At 51.1% G+C, this 14,591-nt stretch overlaps 16 non-coding genes across 16 annotated transcripts; all 16 read left to right on the top strand.

The window, feature by feature from the left end:
- The first annotated feature begins 881 nt into the window (after window positions 1-881).
- On the top strand, window positions 882-954 carry Trnaa-ugc. The gene has a single exon. It is a non-coding gene; the product is annotated as a tRNA-Ala (tRNA).
- Window positions 955-1,370: 416 nt separating this feature from the next.
- Trnaa-agc lies at window positions 1,371-1,443 on the top strand. The gene has a single exon. It is a non-coding gene; the product is annotated as a tRNA-Ala (tRNA).
- Window positions 1,444-2,456: 1,013 nt separating this feature from the next.
- Trnaa-ugc lies at window positions 2,457-2,529 on the top strand. Its single transcript has one exon. It is a non-coding gene; the product is annotated as a tRNA-Ala (tRNA).
- Window positions 2,530-2,945: 416 nt separating this feature from the next.
- Window positions 2,946-3,018, top strand: Trnaa-agc. Its single transcript has one exon. It is a non-coding gene; the product is annotated as a tRNA-Ala (tRNA).
- A 1,002-nt stretch (window positions 3,019-4,020) lies between these two features.
- Window positions 4,021-4,093, top strand: Trnaa-ugc. Its single transcript has one exon. It is a non-coding gene; the product is annotated as a tRNA-Ala (tRNA).
- Window positions 4,094-4,510: 417 nt separating this feature from the next.
- Trnaa-agc lies at window positions 4,511-4,583 on the top strand. The gene has a single exon. It is a non-coding gene; the product is annotated as a tRNA-Ala (tRNA).
- A 1,094-nt stretch (window positions 4,584-5,677) lies between these two features.
- Window positions 5,678-5,750, top strand: Trnaa-ugc. The gene has a single exon. It is a non-coding gene; the product is annotated as a tRNA-Ala (tRNA).
- A 416-nt stretch (window positions 5,751-6,166) lies between these two features.
- Window positions 6,167-6,239, top strand: Trnaa-agc. Its single transcript has one exon. It is a non-coding gene; the product is annotated as a tRNA-Ala (tRNA).
- A 1,013-nt stretch (window positions 6,240-7,252) lies between these two features.
- On the top strand, window positions 7,253-7,326 carry Trnaa-ugc. The gene has a single exon. It is a non-coding gene; the product is annotated as a tRNA-Ala (tRNA).
- Window positions 7,327-7,743: 417 nt separating this feature from the next.
- Trnaa-agc lies at window positions 7,744-7,816 on the top strand. The gene has a single exon. It is a non-coding gene; the product is annotated as a tRNA-Ala (tRNA).
- A 1,016-nt stretch (window positions 7,817-8,832) lies between these two features.
- Window positions 8,833-8,905, top strand: Trnaa-ugc. Its single transcript has one exon. It is a non-coding gene; the product is annotated as a tRNA-Ala (tRNA).
- Window positions 8,906-9,324: 419 nt separating this feature from the next.
- Window positions 9,325-9,397, top strand: Trnaa-agc. Its single transcript has one exon. It is a non-coding gene; the product is annotated as a tRNA-Ala (tRNA).
- A 1,013-nt stretch (window positions 9,398-10,410) lies between these two features.
- Window positions 10,411-10,483, top strand: Trnaa-ugc. Its single transcript has one exon. It is a non-coding gene; the product is annotated as a tRNA-Ala (tRNA).
- Window positions 10,484-11,990: 1,507 nt separating this feature from the next.
- Window positions 11,991-12,063, top strand: Trnaa-ugc. The gene has a single exon. It is a non-coding gene; the product is annotated as a tRNA-Ala (tRNA).
- Window positions 12,064-13,574: 1,511 nt separating this feature from the next.
- Trnaa-ugc lies at window positions 13,575-13,647 on the top strand. Its single transcript has one exon. It is a non-coding gene; the product is annotated as a tRNA-Ala (tRNA).
- A 421-nt stretch (window positions 13,648-14,068) lies between these two features.
- Window positions 14,069-14,141, top strand: Trnaa-agc. Its single transcript has one exon. It is a non-coding gene; the product is annotated as a tRNA-Ala (tRNA).
- The last annotated feature ends 450 nt before the right edge of the window (window positions 14,142-14,591 follow it).

Here is a 14,591-nt window from a genome sequence, read left to right as displayed (position 1 = left end):
TGCGCACGAAGCACCCTCCTCCCACCACTACACTTAATTTAGAAACAGTACAAGTGTTCCCATAAGATTCTCAAACCTATGTCGCAAAGATCAGCCTTGCGCCGAATTCACAAAAATCCCACTGCACATTCCAATTCTTGACGTGCAGTCGGCTGCTACTGGTGTTGCTAGTTGTGACTGCTGATGACAGATGCCGTAGCAATCAATTCATGGAGTGAGTTGTATGTTTTGCGATACTCTGTCTCTGACAAGCAAGCAGAGGTGACATAGGCGCGAACACAGGAAGCTTGCAGCCCCTCGCTGCCTGCAGACACCGAACAGCCACACTAGGAGGGCGGCCTAAGTCGTCGGCGAAATGTGCTCATTCGCTTGTGTGCGACGTCAAGCTCTAAATAAGGCTGTCACTAGCGTGAGCGTCGTGTAAAGTCGGAAAAGTCGTCTGCGTGGGTGAGTGCCATGTTTGGGGAGCGTTTCGTAGTTTGCGCAGTGCAATGGAGACGCGGAAAGTTGTTGTGGCCCAGTCTTTTGCAGTTGGACGACAAGAGTGGTACACAGTAGTAAAGTGCGAGGCAGTGAGTTGGCATGAACAGTCGAGTGCACAATGGGTCTTCAGATGTGCTTGTTACCTCAGGTGCTGTGTGATTGTCGACATGGAGTGAAAACGGAGCAACTTGTGACTGTCCCTTCAATTTAAGACGTTAAAAACGGACGGAATTTGCAGTCGTAATACCAGAGCATCGAAACTACTTGGAACTCTTGCGTATGTGAACGTGTCCGCGCCTTTGTACTCTGGTCCCTTCACCCCTGCAAACCAACCAACCATCGCGTCCGTGCACATAAGAGTAGCAAAGAACGGAGAACAGCGCAGCTTGGTTGTGCTTGGGGGCGTAGCTCAGTTGGTAGAGCGTTCGCTTTGCATGTGAAAGGTCCCGGGTTCAAGCCCCGGCGCCTCCACGTTTTGTGGTCAGTGCGTGGTAAGTGTTGGTCGCGGCGAGCCTAAAGGCACGCAAGATGTTGCAAAGCCAGCGTCACAGACTCGTATACTGACGTAAGGAGAGCAAGACGTAAATGTGAGGACCGGCTGTTGTCGAGGTGTCATCGAGTGCAAATCTGCCTTAGGTATAACGGCCTAACCTCAATGAAGTCTAGAGAGTGGACAACACGTTCGTCTACCTCAGAGCGTTGGCCGAACGCTATTTTCGACGTCGTGCGTGCCACTTTGATTTTGGCCAACTACGATTCGATACAGAATGCAGGAAACCTGAAAGACACCCTCACGGACACATTGAGAGTAGTGTTTGTCAGCGGAATAATGGGAGTGCAAGGGTCTGTGTCATTGATATGGCTGTATGTAGCGCAGTTCGTCAGCAGGGGGCGTAGCTCAGATGGTAGAGCGCTCGCTTAGCATGCGAGAGGTACTGGGATCGATACCCAGCGCCTCCAGAATTTTTAACACACCAACATGCGCACACTGCCATGCAAGTGGAATAATTCACAGCCAGAAAATGTGTCAAGGCAGATACGAGCCAACGATTAGCAGCCACAATTGGCAAGCGTGCTGTAATGCGCACGAAGCACCCTCCTCCCACCACTACACTTAATTTAGAAACAGTACAAGTGTTCCCATAAGATTCTCAAACCTATGTCGCAAAGATCAGCCTTGCGCCGAATTCACAAAAATCCCACTGCACATTCCAATTCTTGACGTGCAGTCGGCTGCTACTGGTGTTGCTAGTTGTGACTGCTGATGACAGATGCCGTAGCAATCAATTCATGGAGTGAGTTGTATGTTTTGCGATACTCTGTCTCTGACAAGCAAGCAGAGGTGACATAGGCGCGAACACAGGAAGCTTGCAGCCCCTCGCTGCCTGCAGACACCGAACAGCCACACTAGGAGGGCGGCCTAAGTCGTCGGCGAAATGTGCTCATTCGCTTGTGTGCGACGTCAAGCTCTAAATAAGGCTGTCACTAGCGTGAGCGTTGCGTGAGCGTCGTGTAAAGTCGGAAAAGTCGTCTGCGTGGGTGAGTGGCATGTTTGGGGAGCGTTTCGTAGTTTGCGCAGTGCAATGGAGACGCGGAAAGTTGTTGTGGCCCAGTCTTTTGCAGTTGGACGACAAGAGTGGTACACAGTAGTAAAGTGCGAGGCAGTGAGTTGGCATGAACAGTCGAGTGCACAATGGGTCTTCAGATGTGCTTGTTACCTCAGGTGCTGTGTGATTGTCGACATGGAGTGAAAACGGAGCAACTTGTGACTGTCCCTTCAATTTAAGACGTTAAAAACGGACGGAATTTGCAGTCGTAATACCAGAGCATCGAAACTACTTGGAACTCTTGCGTATGTGAACGTGTCCGCGCCTTTGTACTCTGGTCCCTTCACCCCTGCAAACCAACCAACCATCGCGTCCGTGCACATAAGAGTAGCAAAGAACGGAGAACAGCGCAGCTTGGTTGTGCTTGGGGGCGTAGCTCAGTTGGTAGAGCGTTCGCTTTGCATGTGAAAGGTCCCGGGTTCAAGCCCCGGCGCCTCCACGTTTTGTGGTCAGTGCGTGGTAAGTGTTGGTCGCGGCGAGCCTAAAGGCACGCAAGATGTTGCAAAGCCAGCGTCACAGACTCGTATACTGACGTAAGGAGAGCAAGACGTAAATGTGAGGACCGGCTGTTGTCGAGGTGTCATCGAGTGCAAATCTGCCTTAGGTATAACGGCCTAACCTCAATGAAGTCTAGAGAGTGGACAACACGTTCGTCTACCTCAGAGCGTTGGCCGAACGCTATTTTCGACGTCGTGCGTGCCACTTTGATTTTGGCCAACTACGATTCGATACAGAATGCAGGAAACCTGAAAGACACCCTCACGGACACATTGAGAGTAGTGTTTGTCAGCGGAATAATGGGAGTGCAAGGGTCTGTGTCATTGATATGGCTGTATGTAGCGCAGTTCGTCAGCAGGGGGCGTAGCTCAGATGGTAGAGCGCTCGCTTAGCATGCGAGAGGTACTGGGATCGATACCCAGCGCCTCCAGAATTTTTAACACACCAACATGCGCACACTGCCATGCAAGTGGAATATATCACAGCCAGAAAATGTGTCAAGGCAGATACGAGCCAACGATTAGCAGCCACAATTGGCAAGCGTGCTGTAATGCGCACGAAGCACCCTCCTCCCACCACTACACTTAATTTAGAAACAGTACAAGTGTTCCCATAAGATTCTCAAACCTATGTCGCAAAGATCAGCCTTGCGCCGAATTCACAAAAATCCCACTGCACATTCCAATTCTTGACGTGCAGTCGGCTGCTACTGGTGTTGCTAGTTGTGACTGCTGATGACAGATGCCGTAGCAATCAATTCATGGAGTGAGTTGTATGTTTTGCGATACTCTGTCTCTGACAAGCAAGCAGAGGTGACATAGGCGCGAACACAGGAAGCTTGCAGCCCCTCGCTGCCTGCAGACACCGAACAGCCACACTAGGAGGGCGGCCTAAGTCGTCGGCGAAATGTGCTCATTCGCTTGTGTGCGACGTCAAGCTCTAAATAAGGCTGTCACTAGCGTGAGCGTCGTGTAAAGTCGGAAAAGTCGTCTGCGTGGGTGAGTGCCATGTTTGGGGAGCGTTTCGTAGTTTGCGCAGTGCAATGGAGACGCGGAAAGTTGTTGTGGCCCAGTCTTTTGCAGTTGGACGACAAGAGTGGTACACAGTAGTAAAGTGCGAGGCAGTGAGTTGGCATGAACAGTCGAGTGCACAATGGGTCTTCAGATGTGCTTGTTACCTCAGGTGCTGTGTGATTGTCGACATGGAGTGAAAACGGAGCAACTTGTGACTGTCCCTTCAATTAAGACGTTAAAAACGGACGGAATTTGCAGTCGTAATACCAGAGCATCGGAAACTACTTGGAACTCTTGCGTATGTGAACGTGTCCGCGCCTTTGTACTCTGGTCCCTTCACCCCTGCAAACCAACCAACCATCGCGTCCGTGCACATAAGAGTAGCAAAGAACGGAGAACAGCGCAGCTTGGTTGTGCTTGGGGGCGTAGCTCAGTTGGTAGAGCGTTCGCTTTGCATGTGAAAGGTCCCGGGTTCAAGCCCCGGCGCCTCCACGTTTTGTGGTCAGTGCGTGGTAAGTGTTGGTCGCGGCGAGCCTAAAGGCACGCAAGATGTTGCAAAGCCAGCGTCACAGACTCGTATACTGACGTAAGGAGAGCAAGACGTAAATGTGAGGACCGGCTGTTGTCGAGGTGTCATCGAGTGCAAATCTGCCTTAGGTATAACGGCCCTAACCTCAATGAAGTCTAGAGAGTGGACAACACGTTCGTCTACCTCAGAGCGTTGGCCGAACGCTATTTTCGACGTCGTGCGTGCCACTTTGATTTTGGCCAACTACGATTCGATACAGAATGCAGGAAACCTGAAAGACACCCTCACGGACACATTGAGAGTAGTGTTTGTCAGCGGAATAATGGGAGTGCAAGGGTCTGTGTCATTGATATGGCTGTATGTAGCGCAGTTCGTCAGCAGGGGGCGTAGCTCAGATGGTAGAGCGCTCGCTTAGCATGCGAGAGGTACTGGGATCGATACCCAGCGCCTCCCAGAATTTTTAACACACAAACATGGTAGAGCGCTCGCTTAGCATGCGAGAGGTACTGGGATCGATACCCAGCGCCTCCAGAATTTTTAACACACCAACATGCGCACACTGCCATGCAAGTGGAATAATTCACAGCCAGAAAATGTGTCAAGGCAGATACGAGCCAACGATTAGCAGCCACAATTGGCAAGCGTGCTGTAATGCGCACGAAGCACCCTCCTCCCACCACTACACTTAATTTAGAAACAGTACAAGTGTTCCCATAAGATTCTCAAACCTATGTCGCAAAGATCAGCCTTGCGCCGAATTCACAAAAATCCCACTGCACATTCCAATTCTTGACGTGCAGGTCGGCTGCTACTGGTGTTGCTAGTTGTGACTGCTGATGACAGATGCCGTAGCAATCAATTCATGGAGTGAGTTGTATGTTTTGCGATACTCTGTCTCTGACAAGCAAGCAGAGGTGACATAGGCGCGAACACAGGAAGCTTGCAGGCCCCTCGCTGCCTGCAGACACCGAACAGCCACACTAGGAGGGCGGCCTAAGTCGTAGGCGAAATGTGCTCATTCGCTTGTGTGCGACGTCAAGCTCTAAATAAGGCTGTCACTAGCGTGAGCGTTGCGTGAGCGTCGTGTAAAGTCGGAAAAGTCGTCTGCGTGGGTGAGTGGCATGTTTGGGGAGCGTTTCGTAGTTTGCGCAGTGCAATGGAGACGCGGAAAGTTGTTGTGGCCCAGTCTTTTGCAGTTGGACGACAAGAGTGGTACACAGTAGTAAAGTGCGAGGCAGTGAGTTGGGCATGAACAGTCGAGTGCACAATGGGTCTTCAGATGTGCTTGTTACCTCAGGTGCTGTGTGATTGTCGACATGGAGTGAAAACGGAGCAACTTGTGACTGTCCCTTCAATTTAAGACGTTAAAAACGGACGGAATTTGCAGTCGTAATACCAGAGCATCGAAACTACTTGGAACTCTTGCGTATGTGAACGTGTCCGCGCCTTTGTACTCTGGTCCCTTCACCCCTGCAAACCAACCAACCATCGTGTCCGTGCACATAAGAGTAGCAAAGAACGGAGAACAGCGCAGCTTGGTTGTGCTTGGGGGCGTAGCTCAGTTGGTAGAGCGTTCGCTTTGCATGTGAAAGGTCCCGGGTTCAAACCCCGGCGCCTCCATGTTTTGTGGTCAGTGCGTGGTAAGTGTTGGTCGCGGCGAGCCTAAAGGCACGCAAGAGTTGCAAAGCCAGCGTCACAGACTCGTATACTGACGTAAGGGAGAGCAAGACGTAAATGTGAGGACCGGCTGTTGTCGAGGTGTCATCGAGTGCAAATCTGCCTTAGGTTAACGGCCTAACCTCAATGAAGTCTAGAGAGTGGACAACACGTTCGTCTACCTCAGAGCGTTGGCCGAACGCTATTTTCGACGTCGTGCGTGCCACTTTGATTTTGGCCAACTACGATTCGATACAGAATGCAGGAAACCTGAAAGACACCCTCACGGGCACATTGAGAGTAGTGTTTGTCAGCGGAATAATGGGAGTGCAAGGGTCTGTGCCATTGATATGGCTGTATGTAGCGCAGTTCGTCAGCAGGGGGGCGTAGCTCAGATGGTAGAGCGCTCGCTTAGCATGCGAGAGGTACTGGGATCGATACCCAGCGCCTCCAGAATTTTTAACACACCAACATGCGCACACTGCCATGCAAGTGGAATAATTCACAGCCAGAAAATGTGTCAAGGCAGATACGAGCCAACGATTAGCAGCCACAATTGGCAAGCGTGCTGTAATGCGCACGAAGCACCCTCCTCCCACCACTACACTTAATTTAGAAACAGTACAAGTGTTCCCATAAGATTCTCAAACCTATGTCGCAAAGATCAGCCTTGCGCCGAATTCACAAAAATCCCACTGCACATTCCAATTCTTGACGTGCAGTCGGCTGCTACTGGTGTTGCTAGTTGTGACTGCTGATGACAGATGCCGTAGCAATCAATTCATGGAGTGAGTTGTATGTTTTGCGATACTCTGTCTCTGACAAGCAAGCAGAGGTGACATAGGCGCGAACACAGGAAGCTTGCAGCCCCTCGCTGCCTGCAGACACCGAACAGCCACACTAGGAGGGCGGCCTAAGTCGTAGGCGAAATGTGCTCATTTCGATTGTGTGCGACGTCAAGCTCTAAATAATGGCTGTCACTAGCGTGAGCGTTGCGTGAGCGTCGTGTAAAGTCGGAAAAGTCGTCTGCGTGGGTGAGTGGCATGTTTGGGGAGCGTTTCGTAGTTTGCGCAGTGCAATGGAGACGCGGAAAGTTGTTGTGGCCCAGTCTTTTGCAGTTGGACGACAAGAGTGGTACACAGTAGTAAAGTGCGAGGCAGTGAGTTGCATGAACAGTCGAGTGCACAATGGGTCTTCAGATGTGCTTGTTACCTCAGGTGCTGTGTGATTGTCGACATGGAGTGAAAACGGAGCAACTTGTGACTGTCCCTTCAATTTAAGACGTTAAAAACGGACGGAATTTGCAGTCGTAATACAGAGCATCGAAACTACTTGGAACTCTTGCGTATGTGAACGTGTCCGCGCCTTTGTACTCTGGTCCCTTCACCCCTGCAAACCAACCAACCATCGTGTCCGTGCACATAAGAGTAGCAAAGAACGGAGAACAGCGCAGCTTGGTTGTGCTTGGGGGCGTAGCTCAGTTGGGTAGAGCGTTCGCTTTGCATGTGAAAGGTCCCGGGTTCAAACCCCGGCGCCTCCATGTTTGTGGTCAGTGCGTGGTAAGTGTTGGTCGCGGCGAGCCTAAAGGCACGCAAGATGTTGCAAAGCCAGCGTCACAGACTCGTATACTGACGGTAAGGAGAGCAAGACGTAAATGTGAGGACCGGCTGTTGTCGAGGTGTCATCGAGTGCAAATCTGCCTTAGGTATAACGGCCTAACCTCATGAAGTCTAGAGAGTGGACAACACGTTCGTCTACCTCAGAGCGTTGGCCGAACGCTATTTTCGACGTCGTTGCGTGCCACTTTGATTTTGGCCAACTACGATTCGATACAGAATGCAGGAAACCTGAAAGACACCCTCACGGGCACATTGAGAGTAGTGTTTGTCAGCGGAATAATGGGAGTGCAAGGGTCCTGTGCCATTGATATGGCTGTATGTAGCGCAGTTCGTCAGCAGGGGGCGTAGCTCAGATGGTAGAGCGCTCGCTTAGCATGCGAGAGGTACTGGGATCGATACCCAGCGCCTCCAGAATTTTTAACACACCAACATGGCGCACACTGCCATGCAAGTGGAATAATTCACAGCCAGAAAATGTGTCAAGGCAGATACGAGCCAACGATTAGCAGCCACAATTGGCAAGCGTGCTGTAATGCGCACGAAGCACCCTCCTCCCACCACTACACTTAATTTAGAAACAGTACAAGTGTTCCCATAAGATTCTCAAACCCTATGTCGCAAAGATCAGCCTTGCGCCGAATTCACAAAAATCCCACTGCACATTCCAATTCTTGACGTGCAGTCGGCTGCTACTGGTGTTGCTAGTTGTGACTGCTGATGACAGATGCCGTAGCAATCAATTCATGGAGTGAGTTGTATGTTTTGCGATACTCTGTCTCTGACAAGCAAGCAGAGGTGACATAGGCGCGAACACAGGAAGCTTGCAGCCCCTCGCTGCCTGCAGACACCGAACAGCCACACTAGGAGGGCGGCCTAAGTCGTAGGCGAAATGTGCTCATTCGATTGTGTGCGACGTCAAGCTCTAAATAAGGCTGTCACTAGCGTGAGCGTTGCGTGAGCGTCGTGTAAAGTCGGAAAAGTCGTCTGCGTGGGTGAGTGGCATGTTTGGGGAGCGTTTCGTAGTTTGCGCAGTGCAATGGAGACGCGGAAAGTTGTTGTGGCCCAGTCTTTTGCAGTTGGACGACAAGAGTGGTACACAGTAGTAAAGTGCGAGGCAGTGAGTTGGCATTGAACAGTCGAGTGCACAATGGGTCTTCAGATGTGCTTGTTACCTCAGGTGCTGTGTGATTGTCGACATGGAGTGAAAACGGAGCAACTTGTGACTGTCCCTTCATTTAAGACGTTAAAAACGGACGGAATTTGCAGTCGTAATACCAGAGCATCGAAACTACTTGGAAACTCTTGCGTATGTGAACGTGTCCGCGCCTTTGTACTCTGGTCCCTTCACCCTGCAAACCAACCAACCATCGTGTCCGTGCACATAAGAGTAGCAAAGAACGGAGAACAGCGCAGCTTGGTTGTGCTTGGGGGGCGTAGCTCAGTTGGTAGAGCGTTCGCTTTGCATGTGAAAGGTCCCGGGTTCAAACCCCGGCGCCTCCATGTTTTGTGGTCAGTGCGTGGTAAGTGTTGGTCGCGGCGAGCCTAAAGGCACGCAAGATGTTGCAAAGCCAGCGTCACAGACTCGTATACTGACGTAAGGAGAGCAAGACGTAAATGTGAGGACCGGCTGTTGTCGAGGTGTCATCGAGTGCAAAATCTGCCTTAGGTATAACGGGCCTAACCTCAATGAAGTCTAGAGAGTGGACAACACGTTCGTCTACCTCAGAGCGTTGGCCGAACGCTATTTTCGACGTCGTGCGTGCCACTTTGATTTTGGCCAACTACGATTCGATACAGAATGCTAGGAAACCTGAAAGACACCCTCACGGGCACATTGAGAGTAGTGTTTGTCAGCGGAATAATGGGAGTGCAAGGGTCTGTGCCATTGATATGGCTGTATGTAGCGCAGTTCGTCAGCAGGGGGCGTAGCTCAGATGGTAGAGCGCTCGCTTAGCATGCGAGAGGTACTGGGATCGATACCCAGCGCCTCCAGAATTTTTAACAACACCAACATGGCGCACACTGCCATGCAAGTGGAATAATTCACAGCCAGAAAATGTGTCAAGGCAGATACGAGCCAACGATTAGCAGCCACAATTGGCAAGCGTGCTGTAATGCGCACGAAGCCCCTCCTCCCACCACTACACTTAATTTAGAAACAGTACAAGTGTTCCCATAAGATTCTCAAACCTATGTCGCAAAGATCAGCCTTGCGCCGCATTCACAAAAATCCCACTGCACATTCCAATTCTTGACGTGCAGTCGGCTGCTACTGTGTTGCTAGTTGTGACTGCTGATGACAGATGCCGTAGCAATCAATTCATGGAGTGAGTTGTATGTTTTGCCGATACTCTGTCTCTGACAAGCAAGCAGAGGTGACATAGGCGCGAACACAGGAAGCTTGCAGCCCCTCGCTGCCTGCAGACACCGAACAGCCACACTAGGAGGGCGCCTAAGTCGTAGGCGAAATGTGCTCATTCGGCTTGTGTGCGACGTCAAGCTCTAAATAAGGCTGTCACTAGCGTGAGCGTTGCGTGAGCGTCGTGTAAAGTCGGAAAAGTCGTCTGCGTGGGTGAGTGGCATGTTTGGGGAGCGTTTCGTAGTTTGCGCAGTGCAATGGAGACGCGGAAAGTTGTTGTGGCCCAGTCTTTTGCAGTTGGACGACAAGAGTGGTACACAGTAGTAAAGTGCGAGGCAGTGAGTTGGCATGAACAGTCGAGTGCACAATGGGTCTTCAGATGTGCTTGTTACCTCAGGTGCTGTGTGATTGTCGACATGGAGTGAAAACGGAGCAACTTGTGACTGTCCCTTCAATTTAAGACGTTAAAAACGGACGGAATTTGCAGTCGTAATACCAGAGCAGCGAAACTACTTGGAACTCTTGCGTATGTGAACGTGTCCGCGCCTTTGTACTCTGTCCCTTCACCCCTGCAAACCAACCAACCATCGTGTCCGGGGCACATAGAGTAGCAAAGAACGGAGAACAGCGCAGCTTGGTTGTGCTTGGGGGCGTAGCTCAGTTGGTAGAGCGTTCGCTTTGCATGTGAAAGGTCCCGGGTTCAAACCCCGGCGCCTCCATGTTTTGTGGTCAGTGCGTGGTAAGTGTTGGTCGCGGCGAGCCTAAAGGCACGCAAGATGTTGCAAAGCCAGCGTCACAGACTCGTATACTGACGTAAGGAGAGCAAGACGTAAATGTGAGGACCGGCTGTTGTCGAGGTGTCATCGAGTGCAAATCTGCCTTAGGTATAACGGCCTAACCTCAATGAAGTCTAGAGAGTGGACAACACGTTCGTCCTACCTCAGAGCGTTGGCCGAACGCTATTTTCGACGTCGTGCGTGCCACTTTGATTTTGGCAACTACGATTCGATACAGAATGCAGGAAACCTGAAAGACACCTCACGGGCACATTGAGAGTAGTGTTTGTCAGCGGAATAATGGGAGTGCAAGGGTCTGTGCCATTGATATGGCTGTATGTAGCGCAGTTCGTCAGCAGGGGGCGTAGCTCAGATGGTAGAGCGCTCGCTTAGCATGCGAGAGGTACTGGGATCGATACCAGCGCCTCCAGAATTTTTAACACACCAACATGCGCACACTGCCATGCAAGTGGAATAATTCACAGCCAGAAAATGTGTCAAGGCAGATACGAGCCAACGATTAGCAGCCACAATTGGCAAGCGTGCTGTAATGCGCCACGAAGCACCCTCCTCCCACCACTACACTTAATTTAGAAACAGTAACAAGTGTTCCCATAAGATTCTCAAACCTATGTCGCAAAGATCAGCCTTGCGCCGAATTCACAAAAATCCCACTGCACATTCCAATTCTTGACGTGCAGTCGGCTGCTACTGGTGTTGCTAGTTGTGACTGCTGATGACAGATGCCGTAGCAATCAATTCATGGAGTGAGTTGTATGTTTTGCGATACTCCTGTCTCTGACAAGCAAGCAGAGGTGACATAGGCGCGAACACAGGAAGCTTGCAGCCCCTCGCTGCCTGCAGACACCGAACAGCCACCACTAGGAGGGCGGCCTAAGTCGTAGGCGAAATGTGCTCATTCGATTGTGTGCGACGTCAAGCTCTAAATAAGGCTGTCCCTAGCGTGAGCGTTGCGTGAGCGTCGTGTAAAGTCGGAAAGTCGTCTGCCGTGGGTGAGTGGCATGTTTGGGGAGCGTTTCGTAGTTGCGCAGTGCAATGGAGACGCGGAAAGTTGTTGTTGGCCCAGTCTTTTGCAGTTGGACGACAAGAGTGGTACACAGTAGTAAAGTGCGAGGCAGTGAGTTGGCATGAACAGTCGAGTGCACAATGGGTCTTCAGATGTGCTTGTTACCTCAGGTGCTGTGTGATTGTCGACATGGAGTGAAAACGGAGCAACTTGTGACTGTCCCTTCAATTTAAGACGTTAAAAACGGACGGAATTTGCAGTCGTAATACCAGAGCATCGAAACTACTTGGAACTCTTGCGTATGTGAACGTGTCCCGCGCTTTGTACTCTGGTCCCTTCACCCCCCTGCAAACCAACCAACCATCGTGTCCGTCGCACATAAGAGTAGCAAAGAACGGAGAACAGCGCAGCTTGGTTGTGCTTGGGGGCGTAGCTCAGTTGGTAGAGCGTTCGCTTTGCATGTGAAAGGTCCCGGGTTCAAACCCCGGCGCCTCCATGTTTTGTGGTCAGTGCGTGGTAAGTGTTGGTCGCGGCGAGCCTAAAGGCACGCAAGATGTTGCAAAGCCAGCGTCACAGACTCGTATACTGACGTAAGGAGAGCAAGACGTAAATGTGAGGACCGGCTGTTGTCGAGGTGTCATCGAGTGCAAATCTGCCTTAGGTATAACGGCCTAACCTCAATGAAGTCTAGAGAGTGGACAACACGTTCGTCTACCTCAGAGCGTTGGCCGAACGCTATTTTCGACGTCGTGCGTGCCACTTTGATTTGGCCAACTACGATTCGATACAGAATGCAGGAAACCTGAAAGACAACCCTCACGGGCACATTGAGAGTAGTGTTTGTCAGCGGAATAATGGGAGTGCAAGGGTCTGTGCCATTGATATGGCTGTATGTAGCGCAGTTCGTCAGCAGGGGGCGTAGCTCAGATGGTAGAGCGCTCGCTTAGCGATGCGAGAGGTACTGGGATCGATACCCAGCGCCTCCCAGAATTTTTAACACACCAACATGCGCACACTGCCATGCAAGTGGAATAATTCACAGCCAGAAAATGTGTCAAGGCAGATACGAGCCAACGATTAGCAGCCACAATTGGCAAGCGTGCTGTAATGCGCACGAAGCACCCTCCTCCCACCACTACACTTAATTTAGAAACAGTACAAGTGTTCCCATAAGATTCTCAAACCTATGTCGCAAAGATCAGCCTTGCGCCGAATTCACAAAAATCCCACTGCACATTCCAATTCTTGACGTGCAGTCGGCTGCTACTGGTGTTGCTAGTTGTGACTGCTGATGACAGATGCCGTTAGCAATCAATTCATGGAGTGAGTTGTATGTTTTGCGATACTCTGTCTCTGACAAGCAAGCAGGAGGTGACATAGGCGCGAACACAGGAAGCTTGCAGCCCCTCGCTGCCTGCAGACACGAACAGCCACACTAGGAGGGCGGCCTAAGTCGTAGGCGAAATGTGCTCATTCGCTTGTGTGCGACGTCAAGCTCTAAATAAGGCTGTCACTAGCGTGAGCGTTGCGTGAGCGTCGTGTAAAGTCGGAAAAGTCGTCTGCGTGGGTGAGTGGGCATGTTTGGGGAGCGTTTTCGTAGTTTTGCGCAGTGCAATGGAGACGCGGAAAGTTGTTGTGGCCCAGTCTTTTGCAGTTGGACGACAAGAGTGGTACACAGTAGTAAAGTGCGAGGCAGTGAGTTGGCATGAACAGTCGAGTGCACAATGGGTCCTTCAGATGTGCTTGTTACCTCAGGTGCTGTGTGATTGTCGACATGGAGTGAAAACGGAGCAACTTGTGACTGTCCCTTCAATTTAAGACGTTAAAAACGGACAGGAATTTGCAGTCGTAATACCAGAGACATCGAAACTACTTGGAACTCTTGCGTATGTGAACGTGTCCGCGCCTTTGTACTCTGGTCCCTTCACCCCTGCAAACCAACCAACCATCGTGTCCGTGCACATAAGAGTAGCAAAGAACGGAGAACAGCGCAGCTTGGTTGTGCTTGGGGGCGTAGCTCAGTTGGTAGAGCGTTCGCTTTGCATGTGAAAGGTCCCGGGTTCAAACCCCGGCGCCTCCATGTTTTGTGGTCAGTGCGTGTAAGTGTTGGTCCCGCGGCGAGCCTAAAGGCACGCAAGATGTTGCAAAGCCAGCGTCACAGACTCGTATACTGACGTAAGGAGAGCAAGACGTAAATGTGAGGACCGGCTGTTGTCGAGGTGTCATCGAGTGCAAATCTGCCTTAGGTATAACCCGGCCTAACCTCAATGAAGTCTAGAGAGTGGACAACACGTTCGTCTACCTCAGAGCGTTGGCCGAACGCTATTTTCGACGTCGTGCGTGCCACTTTGATTTTGGGCCAACTACGATTCGATACAGAATGCCGGAAACCTGAAAGACACCCTCACGGGCACATTGAGGAGTAGTGTTTGTCAGCGGAATAATGGGAGTGCAAGGGTCTGTGCCATTGATATGGCTGTATGTAGCGCAGTTCGTCAGCAGGGGGCGTAGCTCAGATGGTAGAGCGCTCGCTTAGCATGCGAGAGGTACTGGGATCGATACCCAGCGCCTCCAGAATTTTTAACACACCAACATGGCGCACACTGCCATGCAAGTGGAATAATTCACAGCCAGAAAATGTGTCAAGGCAGATACGAGCCAAACGATTAGCAGCCACAATGGCAAGCGTGCTGTAATGCGCACGAAGAACCCTCCTCCCACCACTACACTTAATTTAGAAACAGTACAAGTGTTCCCATAAGATTCTCAAACCTATGTCGCAAAGATCAGCCTTGCGCCGAATTCACAAAAAATCCCACTGCACATTCCAATTCTTGACGTGCAGTCGGCTGCTACTGGTGTTGCTAGTTGTGACTGCTGATGACAGATGCCGTACGCAATCAATTCATGGAGTGAGTTGTATGTTTTGCGATACTCTGTCTCTGACAAGCAAGCAGAGGTGACATAGGCGCGAACACAGGAAGCTTGCAGCCCCTCGCTGCCTGCAGACACCGAACAGCCACA

The sequence above is a fragment of the Schistocerca americana genome, unplaced genomic scaffold, assembly GCF_021461395.2.
Source record: "Schistocerca americana isolate TAMUIC-IGC-003095 unplaced genomic scaffold, iqSchAmer2.1 HiC_scaffold_415, whole genome shotgun sequence".
NCBI lineage: Eukaryota > Metazoa > Arthropoda > Insecta > Orthoptera > Acrididae > Schistocerca > Schistocerca americana.
The sequence above is the reverse complement of the archived record's forward strand: the minus strand, read 5'-3'. Positions and strand labels throughout refer to the sequence as shown.